General features: G+C 30.4%; 1 protein-coding gene across 6 annotated transcripts in view; it reads left to right on the top strand.

Annotated features, from left to right (window-relative positions):
- Window positions 1–17358, top strand: part of LOC111639114 (protein FAM219A-like) — a 62288-nt gene that overhangs the window by 30146 nt on the left and 14784 nt on the right. Inside the window, exons 7-9 of one of the 6 annotated variants that reach the window (XR_002759016.1) lie at window positions 2486–2667; window positions 4988–5113; window positions 5973–6970. The exons of 2 other annotated variants lie outside the window; for them this stretch is intronic. The gene's annotated coding sequence lies outside the window, so the exon portion shown is untranslated. Of the gene's footprint in view, window positions 1–2485; window positions 3816–4987; window positions 6971–17358 lie in introns of those variants that run through there. 3 more of the 6 variants (XR_002759017.1, XR_002759015.1, XM_023384895.1) reach the window with 3 other exon arrangements.

Genomic DNA, 17358 nt, shown 5'->3' with positions numbered 1-17358 from the left:
GATAAATTTTAAAATTAAATTTTGTACAGTAAGATTAATCAGTGCAATCAGAAGAAAGTAAAAATCTAATAAATTTCTTTAAAATATAATATACATATTTTATTATAGTAAAATTTGCTTATTTTAATCATGAGTATTGTTATAAGTTAATGTTATCGAATTATAAAACATTGCTTATTGTAATAAGAGTTTTGTTACAGTCATTATTATTTGCAAGCAGACATTTTAAAGGCAAGCAGACATTTTTAAACTGTTTTTTTGCACTATGAATATTTTGCTGATAATGCCATCATTGTAAATGTTAACTGATGCTTTAAACCAGTGATTCTCAAAGTGGACAATATGCCCCCTTGTGGGCGATGAGTAAATCTAGGGGGCGCTGGAGGCAGGGTATTGAACGGTGACCAAAGGCAAAATTGGGGGTAACTGAAAGCCATTCTCTTTCGTCTGTTAAACAGATAAGAGGAAACATTGCATCGAATGGTTTCCAGATGTTGAGAACAATGTACGGTAAGGGCACAAAGTGTGAGATTCATATAAAAGTTTTCCTAAGAATATTTCCAATCATTTCTCACACAATAGAAAATGGGTTAGGGAGCATTGGGTATAACTTTATGGAACAAAGGGGGCAATGGATTGAAAAAGTTTGGGAATCACTGCTTTAAACATTTATCATTTTAGTTACTTGCTCACTCACAGTACAGTAATATAAATTATAGACATTTTGTTGGGATATCCCAACTTGCTGGTGTTTAGAAACAACTTGGCATAAAACTATAAAATATAATATTTATTTATAACACTGACTCCAATATAAATAATTTTTGTGATATAACCAAGTATGAGGTGTGGCTTCTTCCGTCTGGATGCTAGGACCTCTAGTCTGAAAGTGAGAGTTTCTTCCTTTGTGTCTTCTTGTCCTCCTATGCAATTGTTCCGACCCCTTCACATCTTTTTGGGAAGTAGTTCACGACCACAACAATTTCTTACTTCAATTATATGCTAAGTAGCACTGAATGAATTATATTAATTAATTATTTTAGCACATTCTTTTCATGTCAATAAAGACAGAATTTCCATTAATTGTAGTATTATTTATAGGAATGGGCCAAAGAAAGTTTCTTGGCCAAATACTGACTAATTATTTGATGATGTTACTGTTACCAAATATTCTTACTTTTCCTGACTACCAGATATTAAATATTCAGCTGAATATCAGTTGATTTACTGTATTTGGAACTGCATGAAGCAAAAGACTTAGAGAGCGATGTTTTCCAAACTTCTTTGGATTACTGTTCTCTTTTAGTAAATATATTTCATTAGTGTTCCCCATAAATCAGTGAAAAATGATACATTGAAAATGAAATATTAGTAAAAATTTTTATTAACAAAAGAAAAAAAATAGTTGTCTAAAAGTATCTTAAAATACAGTACTTTGATTAATTAAAGTAAAAATAATTAATGCTGAACCTGATGTGATGAGACTAATTTTTTCACATTTGACTCAATATTGAGCAGCATTTTTAAATAATCACATTTGACTATTTGTAGACAGAGTAAGATGACAAACTTTTATCATTTTAAATAATTCTTTCAAATATTGCATGAAGAGAGATTGATAATTGACAATGTTTTCACTGCAAAACTTTTGAAATAAAATTATGATGAAAGTTTTGTTGATATTGCAAGCATTAGTGTAACAGTTAAACTTGTTTAAATGAAAGAATAAAGTTTGTCCTACCATTTCAATAAAAAAGCTTAACTTTGCCATTGTAACCCATCTCTGTATATTTTTCTATATACTTATTTCGAAAAGAATTTTATAAATATGCAGAAGAAAATATAAAAATTAAGTTGAGATATTTAGCTACATCAGAGAATCTTTCCTATGTTATGCTAATATTTGTTTATGAATAAATATTTCCCAATGCATAGTTTGAGTATTTACTTTAAAAATGTCATTTAGGGTAATTATTCTGTTTTCTTGCTTTGCAGTTGCTGTTGCTAAGTAATTTTTATCACTTACAGCTGAAATCTTGCCTTTTTCAATATGTCCCATGATGAAAAACAACTCGTTTACATCAATACATAACAGAAATAAACATTTGAAATATGTGGCAGTTATACTGTAGTACTGTATGACCTCTATTGTTAGAAAATCAAACCTGTTTTTATATTTTTGGGACAGCGAGAAACTTGATTTTGATTTAAATTAATTTATTGTTTGCACAACTTATTTGCATAAAAGGTTATGCCTTTATATTTATGGGATGCACCTATGTGAATAAAATGTGCCACAGAGAATGATAGTCAATACAATAAAACTTAATATGCATATGCTTTGAAAGAGCTGCTGCTGCCACATGTAGTGATCTGGATCTCCACTGCTACACGGTCTAGATCACTGAATTTGTCAATGCAGCCCCATTCTTCGCCTGCCTGATCACCTAATATCACCTTTTTGAATCATTTTCTTTGCGGATAGGTCAAGGATTGCATGTATGCTATGAAAGTGCCAGACATGAGAGCCCAACTTACAAGAATTCTGGATCCATTAACAGAATGATTCCTAACATGCTGGCTCGGACATGAACCAAAATCAAGTACAGACTGGATGTTGTATTTGCTACTCCAGGAGCACATGTGGAAGTGTATTGAATTAATATAGTAAGTAACTTTTATCAGGTGCACTTTCTATTACCATTGTCTACAGTATTGTATTCATGTTTCTTTTCCCAAAATTAATTCACAAAGCTACGGAGATTCAAAGAGAACACACTATAAAATACAAATGTTTCTGAATTTATATTTCTAAAAATAAAGTGATATCAATAGAGAAATACCATGCACACTTGATTAGACCAACAAGTTTGAATTACCCCATAGGCTTGAATAAACCCACATCTCAGTTGCATTTAAAAAATAAATTGACATGTGGATTTATTTGAATCACATTTTTTAAGCTATGCATAAATAAATTATATAAAATTGTAATTGTATAAAATTGTTGCATTACATTTTATCTGTTGTTACTTTTTTAGAACTAGTTTCTTACTTACTTTAATGATCCCTGCAGTCACTCACACTAACATATACAAAAATTAATCCACAACCAGACAGATTTAAAAATAATAGATCTATTCAAGTACAAGTACACATGATAATTTAAAATGCATATAATAAGATAATTTTTTGGCATTATTCAAATAATGCCAAAAAATTATCTTATTATATGCTAAACTTTGATTTTCTCATTATTAAAAGAAAATAATTATAATAATAATAATTATAATTATAATAATACAAGTATTATTATAATTATTTTCTATTTATATACTGTTGTTGAATAGTGGAAATTACAGAGAAAACGGTTTGAATTCAGGTAATCAAAAATATTTGGGAAATGTTTATAGTCTGTAATTGGACCATCCTTAAGTACATACAATGAATATTATGAAACAAAAATAAAAATACAGAACCTATATTAAAAAGTTCTATATTCTTATTTTTGTTATGACATTCTGTTTGCATATTAACTGAAAATGGCTCATTAAAAATTCAAAACATTTGTTAAATCTTTTTGATAATGTGAATTCACAAAACTTTTATCTTACTATTTTTTTAATGAAATTAAAATATACAAGAAATTATTTGGACATTACTCTGAACTTTTGTGAATAAATAATAATAATAATGTCATCAGTACATTTTATTAAAATAGATTGATCTTATTGTTCATATTATTTCATTTCATCAAAGGAAGCCATTTATATTGACAAATTTTATCAATTATATCATAATAGATTTCTCTTAAAAATGCATAAAAGTTTCTTTTTAGAATAAATATTCTAAAATTTTAAATAAGTATAGTCCTAATAATCATTTAAATATAATTATCTTAACTCTAAAAATATTAAACAAATTATTAAACATTTAGTCAAACAAATTTAGTGTGTATGATTTTGTGTTAATGTGAAATACAATATATTCCACATAATATTTATTAATTATATAGCTATATTACAAGTAATGTACAATACATGAAATTTATATGTTTGAAAATAATAAGTTTAACAGTAATTCATAATATCTTTTTCATTGAAAATTTCACTGTAGTTAGCATATGTATCAAAACAAAATCTTAATACTTCATTATTTATAAAATGATTTTATACAGTTATTCTAGAAGACATTGCAAACATTATTTTTTACAGATCTGTTTATTTAATATTGAACATTTTTAGAATAATTTAGAAAATTTGATATATTAATTTTGTCTATAAGTAAAACTCTAATTTTCTTGTACATTCTATATATATATATATATATATATACTGTTTTAATTTTTATTAAATTTATAAATAATTAGTATTATTATTATTTTAGGCATATCATTACAACTTTATTGCATGGCTAACTTAGCTGGGCACATTTTCATCAGCATATATTCATTTTATAAATGATATCATTGCTATCTAACATTATTAAGCATAAAGTTTTGTTTTATTTCAATACAATTTGATCTCATTTATATGTTGAAATATTGATGGTTTTTGATAAACCATAAGTCATATGGTAAATAATATCAAGTGGAAATTCTAATGTTTATATCATCCACTCAAATAGACTCAGACCAAGATACAGATGGAAAAAGTGTGTTTGAATCTGGGTAGGATCCAAATATACTTTTTCAACCCATTGCATTCATTGTGTAACACACTGAATGTTCTGATGAATTGTTCTTAGTATATCAAATACTCTAACAATATATCTATGATTGCAGATTCATAATCTGTACAGGACCAAATATACTTTACCAATTTTTAATATTTATTTTTTTTTTTTTTAGTTAAACATTTACATATAAATTTTGTTTAGCAATAAAGCTAACGATTAATTAGCTTATGAACATTGTATCTGTTATGTCATCAAAATAACAATTTATTTATTCAGAAATATAAAATTCACGTTTCTTTTTTAAAAACAGGAATTTTAAGTTTTTGGAGACAAAATATGTCAGATGTTTTCTTATGATTTCATGTAGTTTTCCAGTGAAACTGTATAAAAGAAAGTGATTTTTTGCTCCATTCATGACAAGAGTTTACAAGAAAAGGTTTGAAAAAAATACTTTTATGTTTTATTCATAGAAAATCAGTATTCCTCTTTTCTAAAGGACTTTATTTGCTTTATAAATTATTTTTATATCTTTATTTTACATTGAATCAAGTAGATATTTAAAATAAAATTGTATTTTTCAATAAATATGAAATAAAATGCAAAACTGTTTTAGTTGAAAGTTTTTAGCAAACTTCAACTGTAATTTGAGAAACTATTTTAATTTGTTTTAATTAGTTTGTTTAATTAATTAACAGTTTTGGTTAATAATTTACAATTACATAAATAATTCTAGTATGTAAATGTTAATTTTTTCCTGCAAAATTTAAATAAGGAACACAGATATATTTGTTAGTTATCTGAAAATTTACAAAATGTCATATTCTGATGACATGTAAGTCTACAGTTAATTTTTACAAACAAATTTATTTTTGTTTTAATTGGTGTACTATTTGACTATAAATGATATATTATTTTCTCTATAAACTTGTAAAAAGTTTGGAAACAAAAAAAAAGTATTTTTATATTTTAAAGTCTCATTTTAACATAGAAAAATAACGACAAATGTTTGGGACATATCAAGTTTTATATGCCTTTTCAAGTAGATAAACATTCCCTATGATAAAAATGAGTTATTCCAAACAGTGATATCAGTGTGCAGATAAGTTAAAAGTTAAAAAAACAATATCTCTTATTTTTTGTTTAGATGTCTTCATTTTATTAATCATGCATTTTTATGTAAAAAAATATTTTTAATGTATGGATTGTTTCCAAATCCACTTTTTAATTATATAAAATAATAAAAAGTTAAATCCAACAATGAATAACAGAATTTGTATTTTCTTCTAATTTTTTAGAAGGACCACTGCCTCTTGTACAGATTTTAAAAGTAACTGGAATTTTTTGCATTTGTGAAAGTGCCAATTTTCAGATTTATGGTAGTATTCTGTTTTTTAATTTTATTCATTTATGTTTCTGTAAAAAATGAGTTATTTTTGTTTTGTTGATTTTAAATTAGTTGTAATACAGTCAATTCCGCTTAATTGGGACATATCAGGGATTGACTAATTTGTCCTGATAAAGCAACTGTCTCAATAAAGCAAATTTTAAGGGAACAGATGAAATCTTAAATGAAAAATGGACTATAAAGACAAAAACTATTTATTGAAAAATATAATTAATATTCAGTCTTATGTACTGTACAAACATGTGTAGCATATGTGTAATTAGATTTAAGTTCAAAATTAACATATTAAAATATAATCATTAAATTAAAAAAAGAACAGTTATTTTTGCCAAAATTTATTGAATGTTTCTTGAATGCTTTCTCTTTATACCTTGCAAGTAGATAAAATTGGCAGGCACAAGCAGGGCTGTGGAGTTAGTAAAATACACTGGACTCCGATTCTGACTCCTGATAATTTTAGTAGGCCAACTCCAACTCCCAACTCCAGCAAAATTACCCTACAGCATAAATTACCAGGTCATTTTATGGGGGGCAGAGGTGTTCATAGAAGTTACTCTACTCTGAACTCTGAAAGGAGTCCAGAGCATTTACCCAAATACTTTTATAGTTAGTATTTTTAATATTTAACTTACATTAATATTTATTTGTATAAAAAAAATTAATTTTTAACAAATATTTAATAAGAGGTAAAAGGGGAGCAATAAAATTCTGCATCTACATATCTTTATTCTACAGCTTTTGCACTTTAATTTCACCTTTCCAGAAAAGTTAGTCCAACTAAAAAGTGTGTGATCTAGCTACTTCAGCAGCCCCTTGTTCAGAAAAGAAAAATATATACTCTGATAAATTAGTCTGGCTCATTCAGAAAAATAGAGTACTTATTTAGAGCAGGGATAATAAAGGAATGAATCAAAAATACTCAAATTCAATTGGGTCAAAATAATTTAACTACTAAACACAAATACTACAAAGAATGCTACATATTTAATAAATTAAATTGATGCATTTTGTATTTAAAATAAATGAATTATAACAAAATATAAAATAAATTTTCTTTCATTTAAATATAAAAAATTTAATTTAATTTAAAATGTCGGAGTTGACACATTTCCCAACTCTGACTCCTCTAGCCAGAAATTCCTCCTGACTCTGACTCCACAGACCTGGGCATAGACATGCATCACAGAAATGGGGCATCTTTCATTTTCATCTTGCATAAAATATCGTTTTAATTCAGGAATAAATTATCTTGCTTCTGAGTCACAAGTCTTGATTAATAGTATTGTCTCATTATTATCCTTATCTTCTTTAGTTTTGACATGTTTTTCCAAAACAACTTGTTCAATAATTGTATTTAGACAATCCTCATTTTCATTGCAACATGGAAGATTTTTGTCAATGTATAAAAATTCTTTGTGATATGTCTAGAAATACCCAGGCCTGTGCTGCCACGCATCCTTACTGATGTATGTGATTATATGCATGTATAAGCTGTCCTAATAAACAACAGTTTCAATTAACTGGCATCCCAACTAAACGGAATGTACTGTATATGTATTTTTAGTACTAAAATGAATTTAGGATGATTCTGTATTCCATTGTTTATACATTTACAAAAGTTTCTGAATTATAGTTTACAAAAGTACTAACATAAAATAATTTTTCTTTTCATTTTAGAGGATTTATAAGTTGAATTTTTCATTTGATATTACTTTTTGTAAACTAAAATTTCATTGTCTTGTGTACAAAGAAAATGTTCTTAAAAAAATCTTAAATGCACAATGAACCTTGTATAGAGTATAAATATATACTTACAGTTTCATATTTATATCTATAAATGTCCAATTATTTTAATTAAATCATTATTACAGACAAAATATATTATTAAAGTATTTGTTTTTCTTGTAAGGATGATGGAATTTGTATATATACATATATTGTATATAAAATTTAAATAATTTCCTAAACAGAACATGCATTTTTTTTAAATAAATGCAACTTTAACATAATTTATTGAAATATCTTTTAAGTTTTTGTTTTAAAGTTGTCAGTTATAATACTATAAAAGAAAGTATAAAATCATACAAATATTTTATCATAATATTTCATAAATGCAATGATGATATAAAACAGATGGGCAACCTTTTTCTGTGTAAGGGCCACATTTAAAACTTTTGAACTGATGCAGGCTGCACACAAGAAAAAATTATTAAAAAATGCTCATAAATCACTATTATTTATTCATATATGATTACAAATTAACATAGGTTTATTTAATGTGATTTCTGGACTGATGGAAATGTAATATATCTGAAATATTTAGCTGAATATTAGTCACTGCTATTTTAAGTTATTTCAGAGATGCAAATCTGTTATCTGATTTGTTGTTTTACTTTTTACTAAATTCATTGCGGGGAAAAAATTGGTCAAACATGTAAGTTGTACAAAATAACGTTAGAATGTTTGCTGCATACTTAAGTTGGGAAATAGATTTTTATTAAACATTTATCAAAGAAAATCAATCAGATTTTTCTTCAAAAGTAACTTTCAAATCAAAATTACTTTGCAAGTCTATTATCTCCAATTGAAGTTCATTTGGTACATTTTCTATATTTACTGAAAAAGGTGCTGTATTATACTGTTCTCAGCTAAGGAATAGTATAATAAATATAGATTAATAGTGTATATAATTTGCAAAGAAACCAAAAAACTAAATGCAACAATAGAAAACGTTTTTAAAACTTTATAGGTCTAAAGTGTTGAGTGAAGTCATATAACCACTATACATGTATGAAGCAGGTTCTTGGTATTTAGTAGGACTACAGACTGCTTGATGTCGGTAATTTTAAATTTTTATTTTATATATTTTAAAAATATTTTGTGTGATGCAGGCCATACAAAGAACTAATGTGTGCCATGGGTTGGTCCATCCCTGATATAAAATATAATAAATTAATCTTTCAAGTGAGTTCTTTAATTTTTTTTTTTTTATGTTTGAAAATTTATATATAGTGTTACTAATTGATGATCTGTTTACATAAACACAACTTCTACATAAATACTGCATTTATAATATTACAAAAAGTGTATATTATAAGTCAAAAAACTGGAACCTCACAAATAACTACAATCTGTTGTACTTTATATCATCACTGTATTGAATGCATTTTCAAATTAAAATATCAAGCATGTTGTTCTGAAATTTCAAATTTATTCCCTAATAAAACATTTGTTTAGAGAAAATAAAAATAATTTATTAATGAACCATTTTTTTTTGTTACACCTCAAAACAGTTAAACTATTTCAATAGTTTAACTGTTTATTATAAATACTAGTACAATGCATTAATAGTAAATCTTGTCAGTATAATTTAAGAATTTTATAAGAAATATGAATAGTTGAATGAGAATTCTGTAAAATAATTTATGTATAATTATTGATTTACAGTAATATATAAATTAAAAAATATAAGGAGTCTTTAAAGATAAATTAATTCTACAAAATATTTTTTTATTTGTATTTATCATCTGCCTAAATTTTGAATGCCATATTTGTTAACAATTTAGAATGAGTAAAACACTTCATTTCTAGTATTGTAATCTAGTCAATTAATTATTGTAAATTATAACTATTTTAAGTTGGATAATATATGTAGATTTATTAAAATCCAATCTGTGATAAGATTTTTCGTCATTGAAAAAATTCTATAACAGTATTTATTTTTTTCAAATAAGTTTCACATTACACTAGTGATTTTCATCTTTGTTATCATTTAATTGTTTTTTAAAAACTTTTGTATATAAAGAATTTAATAATAATTTGAAGCCTGTATATGCAGACACCTCGCGTTTGATTTTCTTGATTGCCCAACTACAAAAAAAAAGCCTTAAGTGTCTTTTGTAACAATTTGAAATATAAAAATTCATAAACTTCAGAAAGTAACAGAATATTTTTGTTAAAAATCTCGGTAATTAATAACAGNCTACCTTCATCCCCAATTAGTCCGGATAATCGAGGTTCTACTGTAGTTCTCTGGTAAAACTTTTTTTTATTTTTCTAATAAATTTTAAAATTAACGATAAATAAAAAATTTTTAATAGCAATATTTCATTTTTTCAACAGTCTGTCATGTGCCGTAATATATTAAAGTGAGTTTGTATAAATTATTACATGATTAAGTTTTCTTTATTCTTGAATGTTTCTCTATTAATTTACGAAAATATCCGTCGGAAATTTTCATCAGCTCGTCGAAATTGCCCAATTCAACAATTATACCCCGTCCAAAACCGCAATCTTGTCGGCTCCAGTGATCGTAGTTAATCTGTGAGCGATGACCACAACAATCCGGTTCTTCCTGATTTGTTCCATAGCTTCTTTTATAAGAAATAAAGTAAAATAAACATATTATGAATGGAAGCACAAATTATGTATTTTAAACAGTATTGTCTTCCATTTTGTATATTGTAATATTTTTGGAAATAATTATAAAGTAAAATAAACATATGTTGAATGGAAGCACAAATTATGTATTTTAAACAGTATTGTCTTCCATTTTGTATATTGTAATATTTTTGGAAATAATTATGAATGGGAATTTTTTCTGTATATTGTTTGATGTATATGCTAATACTGTAAAATAAAAGAAGCTGGGTGTGATAGCAACAAGACAAAAATTTTTGTTCATTTATAAACAAAAGTAATAGTTTATTATTTAGTTTCTTTTTATAGATTAACTAGATCAATTGTAATACTGCAAAACACACACCTAACAGAGTACATAATAAGAAAATCATAATCATATTGTCATTATATACAAAAACATTTAATGTATAAAAGATGAAATGAACATAAATTATGTCCATTTGCCATCAAACTTTAATATATAGTAAAAGCTCCATATTTTCACATACTTAGTTTGCATATTTGCAGAAGAAATAATGAAAGGTTTTTGTTGTGTTTATTCAGTAACCAGCCAAAACATCAGTTGCATCTGGTCAGTTATTGATTCTATGAGGTTTTAGTAGTTCAGTGGGATGTCATCAGAAGAGCCTTCACTTGTATCGTAAATCTGTTCAACTCAAACCACAAATTCTGATTGGAAATTCTTCTTCCTTTCCTTGTTGATCCAATTTTGATGCATTGGAGACTCTGTCAGTAATGAACATTGTTAGAAGTGAAAAATGACAAGGCTATGGCTCCATAAACCCATATTTGGGAGTATTCAATGAACAATGTTCAACACATTTGTGCCATCATCACTATTGAAACTGTAAGAGATGTTTCAAAGTAGTAGTACTATTTCTTCACATAAGATGAAACAGCCTATACCAACATCTTTCGTCAATGAGATGTGGCTGGCCTGTGCCTTGCTGTCAGTTTGTTGTTTTGCCTATTTGGTCCACCTGTGTGCTCATCAGTAGGGTCAAGGGATCATATTGATGAGCACAAACAGCTGCAGAGCTTCATTGTTTTGGAGAGGGTAACATGAAAGCATCTACCATCCAGTTTGGTCTTTGTTGAAGTTAGGTGAATCTACTGCTTTTACCCATTTGCACACTAACAACTACTGCTTGTGAAACCTTCTGTCAGCTGTTATACAGTATATCCATTTGATAACCTTGACGCATGTTGCCTACAGGAACTTTTTTCTTTTACTCTTTCCACATTGTGAATAATAAAAGAACCCTTTTTAGCAAGCCCATTATGTGAGGTTATCTGACAAGGGGAAGGAGTTGATTGGAAGTCAACTAGAGTAGCTAGGATGGATAAGGAAAGGAATATGTGGGTGAAGGTGGACATACTAATGCAAAGTACATTTACAAATGAAACCTGTTTATTTGGAAATAAACTGATTACTTAATTAAAAGTCTTTTTAGAGAGATGCTCCTTCTTGAACGATGATTTTAAGGCTTCTAAGATGATATATCGTCGATGGTGCACCCTCGATGATTCGTCAGCAGCCCCATGGCACTATCGTGAATAAGTCGGAAGGTAGACAGCGATGGTCAGTCAAAAGATGGATAACGGTGAAGGAGGCAGAACGAAGTCAGGGAGGACGGTGTTTCGGAGACAACAATGTCACAAAGACAAAAAGGATGAAGTCACCTCGCGAAATTGGAAGAGGGAAATTCGCATTTGTCTTTGAAATTCGGAATTTTACTTTCCTGGGAAAAGTATGGCGATCGGTCAAAAAATGACACCCTTCCCAGATTTTACAATTTTGTATCCAGGGGACCTTGAAATGTTGATAAATGCAAAAAGATTCGGGGATTTTTCTGTATGTATGGGGTGTTTGGGGGCACGATTTTGTTCACCCTCTTTGAAGTTCAATAACTCCGTGCTTTTTGTCGAAAATTTCTGAAATTTTGCAGGAAGGTTTGTATATTAGGGAGGTTGATACTATTAAATTTTGGTGGTTAAAGGTTGACGGGGTGGGAGATAAAGGGGAATGTCATATCTCGAGTGGGATCGGACTTAATGAAGATTTTACTTATTATCATTTACAATTTTTAAAATACCCGTCACTACCCTCAAAATTAAGCTTTTTCCATTTTGTAATAATTAAAAATATGATATTTTATTTTTAAAAAAACATGACAGATGACGTCACACACGCGGTTTTAAATTTTGTCGAAAAAGTAACTCGTTGTTGGATATTTTTATTTCAAATTCCATGTTTTGATTGATCCCGATTCCCTCTCGTCACTCCCTTGTTTCGAGATGGAAATATGATCAGATCGTGTCTGATTTAGATACCAATAGGGCTACGTGTGTTCAAGTCGCATTCGGGACTTGCATTGTTTATGTTCGCGTTGCTTCGTTCCGCGTTTATTATAAACAGTTTCTTTTCTGTTTTAAAATATATTTAGTGCGATGAACAAAAGGTTTGGACTGTCTGGAACCTCACAATTATGAGTTTGGCCAGCACCACAATGGGGTTGCCAGGTGGCGCAGAACGGGACCTGACATACAGATAGATCACCCAAAAAGTCTTGGGTTTTTCACTCATCTGGATTCATCACTGGCTCTCAGACTGGTAGGCTTACACCTTAACCGTTTCATCCATCCAACCAAGTACTCTGAGATTTTAAGACTTGAAAAAATGAGACTGATACCGGCTTCATTATTTGAAACTTTAAAGAATATTTTTAGTACAAAAATTCAGTTGTATATGAAGTATTTCCAAATTTATGACAAACTTGTACTCCTTTTTAGAGAGATTTTTTAACAGTAGTAAGCAAAGTACAGATCGTTATATATATCTTATCTTGGCAATGCTGCGACTCTAATTTTTATAAAATTCAAAAGTCTCTTTTTAGTAACTCAAAGTGATCTGATTTTCCGATAGATTCCTCAATTTTCCCTTCGCAACGTAAATAGACTATTGCTGCGCATTTTTACAGCCAATCAAGGTTCCTGAAACGAGCTGTATTGTATTTTAGTTTTTTTGTAATTAAAGTGCTATAGAACCAAGTTGTCCCATCAGTGGCCAAGCGGTCTTCGTACCCTGAATACTGGGAGTTTTGTGGCCGGATGGCCGAGCGGTCAAGGTGGCAGCCCACCGCTCTGGGGGACCCGGGTTCGAATCCGAACGGGTCGAAAAATCCCCAGGAATTTTTCGGGGGTGGTCCGTACGGATATGTCGGGCCCCGTCCCTCACCATCCGGCAGCCCCATTGTGGGCCTGGCCGAACCCATAATGGGCTTGCAAAAAGAGGCCCTCTTAGTGCTTACTGATGTACTAAAAATGAATGATTAGTGGTTTTATAGTTTAAATATCCCAGTTTAGAAAAATAAACCCACAGGGCGGAAAGAGTAAAAAAAAAAAAAAGAATACTGGGAGTTCGTTCGTGGGTTTGCGCCAAGCTCGGACGGGCTGGCCACGTGGAGTTTTCCGGGTTTTCTCCACGTCTGTAACGCCTAAATAGGGGCGAGTTTCCCTTAAAAAGACCTCCCGGAAGGCATCCCCCTAGGCAGATCGCCCAGGTCTTGCGTTGCCTTAACAAACAGAACCACCAAGTTATATGGGCTGGTGGGACTGGACCATCCGGTAATTTGAGATTAATAAGTAATTTATTTATAATTTAGAACTATGGTAGTGTACTTCGGCAATATTGTCCACTGGTTTTGTTTTAGAAAATCACATTACTGTTTTGAATGTGAACAAGGTCCTTGCTGAAATTTGGACTATGTCTGTGATGAATTTCTAGAAATGCTGCTAGGAGAAACATTTGCTACGCGATTAACTCTTTAATTAATGATGATTACTGATGTACTAAAAATGAATGATTAGTGGTTTTATAGTTTAAATATCCTAGTTTAGAAAAATAAAGGTGCACGGGCATAGTTGCCAAACATTCGAATTTGGGGCTGACTAGCAGCGTATTGCGTGCTCTGTCAGTGGACAGGTCGCTTTCCCTTTTGTAAGCGTTAGAATTTGATATTATCACATAAACATTTCATTTAACGAGTCTAATATATAGTCCAAAGACATTGTATGTAGTTTATTACGAACGACTGAAGCGAACCAGAACGACGTTCTCAGATTCCTTCAATTGGGAAAGAACCAAGATTAATAATTTTATATATGTATGGGAATTTTAGCTCAAATTGATCATTTTAAATGGCAGATAAGATAAATTGCATCTTCAATTCTGGCAGCTTTAGTATCATCATGTTGACGGTTAAATCAGTTATGGCCGACTCAGTGGAAGGAAACGAGTTGCTTTTATAGTTATGACAAATAATTGAGCAGCGCTACAGTTTATTCGCCCAAAAAGAAGAAACATCTGATGCAATCACTTGTCAATCAATTTGGTGCAGATCGGATAAAGGGTTTAGGAGTTAATAACGGGAGATGAAATCAGAGGAGGAATTGGGTATTCAGGTTTCGTGGTAGTTTATATTTTCCTCAGATTCCCAAAGAATAAGTTTGAAAAATTTAGCGCAGATCGACCAAAAAGCTAAGAACAGAGACACAAACATTCTATTATATATTTAAAACCGATGAGTTCAACAGAGTAAGCAATTCCGATGAGACAACGGTTTCAAAAAAAAACCGCCTAACTGTTGATTTTTGAATCAACCTATATATATAGCAGCCTACCGCTATGGGGATCCGGGTTCGAATCTACCCGGATGCTCCATTGATGGCTTGACCGAACTCATAATGGGCTTGTTAATAGAGTCCCTCTTAGTGCCCATAGGGCGAAGCAAAATTCGCTGAAATGTCGAATTTTTAAATGTTTACTGACTTTTGGATCACTTTGTATATACGTATATACTGTACATTAGTAGTAGCTTTTCAGCACCTCCATATTAATTTAAATGGCCACGAGCCACTACCAGCAAGGAAGATATTAGGAAGAAAAACATTCACAAACTTAAAATATAAAAGATATTTCGTTGAGAAAAAGGATTAGAAGTGTCAATGTAGTTATCAGTGGCGTGCCGTGACGTGACATTTGATGATAGGGAAGCTATGTTTCTGTAAGAAGCCGACATCCAGGGGCAATCAGTCAATGGCACGTCAGTGATGGTCTAGGGCAGGCATGGCCAACATACGGCCCGTCTAATGAATTTATGTGGCCCGCGATTAATCTTTCAATATAAGCTGCTTAAGTCCGAATATCTCGACGAAAAATTCTGACGCCTAAAAAAAAGGGTCAACAAGTAACTGTGCGATTAGAGTTTACGCTCCATTACAAATGTTTTCAGCACAGCGTAGAATGTTGAATAATGTGAAAAATGTATCTGTAATCTCTATGTACAATTTAGTCTCTACGGGATGACACAACAATGAGATCTCGCTAGGGCAGCCTTTGGTTCGGGCCGTGAAAAAAGTTTTCTTTCCAATTCGGCCCGGGGGCAAAAACTGTTGGCCACCCCTGGTCTAGGGTCCATTCGTATCGTTTATTTGATAAGCCAGTAAAAACCGTAGACTTTTCTAAATGAATTTTTAATATCACAATTACATTCCGAATCGCTAGCCACGATATAAGGGCTACAATTAAAAATAAAATAATAAAAACTTACTTGTGAAATAAAATGTGTGGTGGATGTACCGGTACATACCTGGTACAAAATAGTCTTCAATTGTACGAATATACTTTTAAAGAAAATTATAATTAAATATAGCTTTGTAAAGAAACGTACATAAAAATAACAAAATATTCTTTACTTTTTAAAGCTTAAAACAATCCACTTATTCAAATAGCTCCCTACGAGTGACTAATGGATGGAATCAGAGACGGTCCTGGTAAGTGCACGCACGCGGGCTACCAAATCCCAAGGGTGCCGATACCGGTCAATGTCAAATGCCTCTTTTGTCGCATCACTAGTATACCTCAAAGGACGTGACAGGGTTGTTGTACATTTTAAACGTTTCTCACCACAGCTATAAAAATCTAAATATGTTAAACTTAATAGATTGTCCGCCGTTTGTTTTCTAACTAATTCGTTTTAGGACCAGGTGTTGTCCACGGAAATTTCCAAAATTTACAACTTTTCGGTCACGCTCGTTGAACTGAAAAAATTTGTCTTTATTACATCTAATATCTCGAAGAAATCAGTCCCCACTGTACTCGATAAGAGATTGGGTCGGTTAAGCTTTTAAGTAATATTTCGGCTCTTTCGCCAGGGTTTTATTTATGTCCCCAATTCCCTAATCGCTTAATTATTTAACTACTTCTTAAGTAGAAATAAGTCGAAATCAGTTACTTTGTACTCGAACATTTGTAGTCTCGGGAAAAACAAATTTTTATGACAAACGGATATATCAATCGTAAATGTAAGGAAAATAATTTCTAGAGCTTTTTCTGTACCTGGTGCATCTCTCTCATTCATTAAATTTAGTCGTAAATGATGCTATCAAAGTAACAGTTAATTTTTTAACATTATACAAGAATTGTACACATTTTTTTCTACATCCCCTTAAAGATGGGATATACGAAATCGTAATATCACTGGTTTAACATTGAATCCGTGAGTAATATAAAATCGGAGAGAATAAATATATCAAATATTTTAATGGATTTTTTTAAACTCCTGTCAATTATACAGAACTATCGTAAAAACATATCAGTAAATTCTTATCGGTTGGGTTAAGTTATAAATCTACTCGCGATTCGCCTAATCGGGCGAGGGCGGCCAAATATCTAGCGGGTAGGTGGCTAACAGCCCAGAACCGGTCCCGGATAGAATTGGATGCGGTATACGTGTAGCATCCACCCAAGGTCCTAGGCTTCCACCAACTAAACCGGGGTTTTTTTTTAACTC

This window comes from Centruroides sculpturatus, unplaced genomic scaffold, assembly GCF_000671375.1.
Source record: "Centruroides sculpturatus isolate CEXI.00-Female unplaced genomic scaffold, Cexi_2.0 scaffold1129, whole genome shotgun sequence".
NCBI lineage: Eukaryota > Metazoa > Arthropoda > Arachnida > Scorpiones > Buthidae > Centruroides > Centruroides sculpturatus.
The sequence above is the reverse complement of the archived record's forward strand: the minus strand, read 5'-3'. Positions and strand labels throughout refer to the sequence as shown.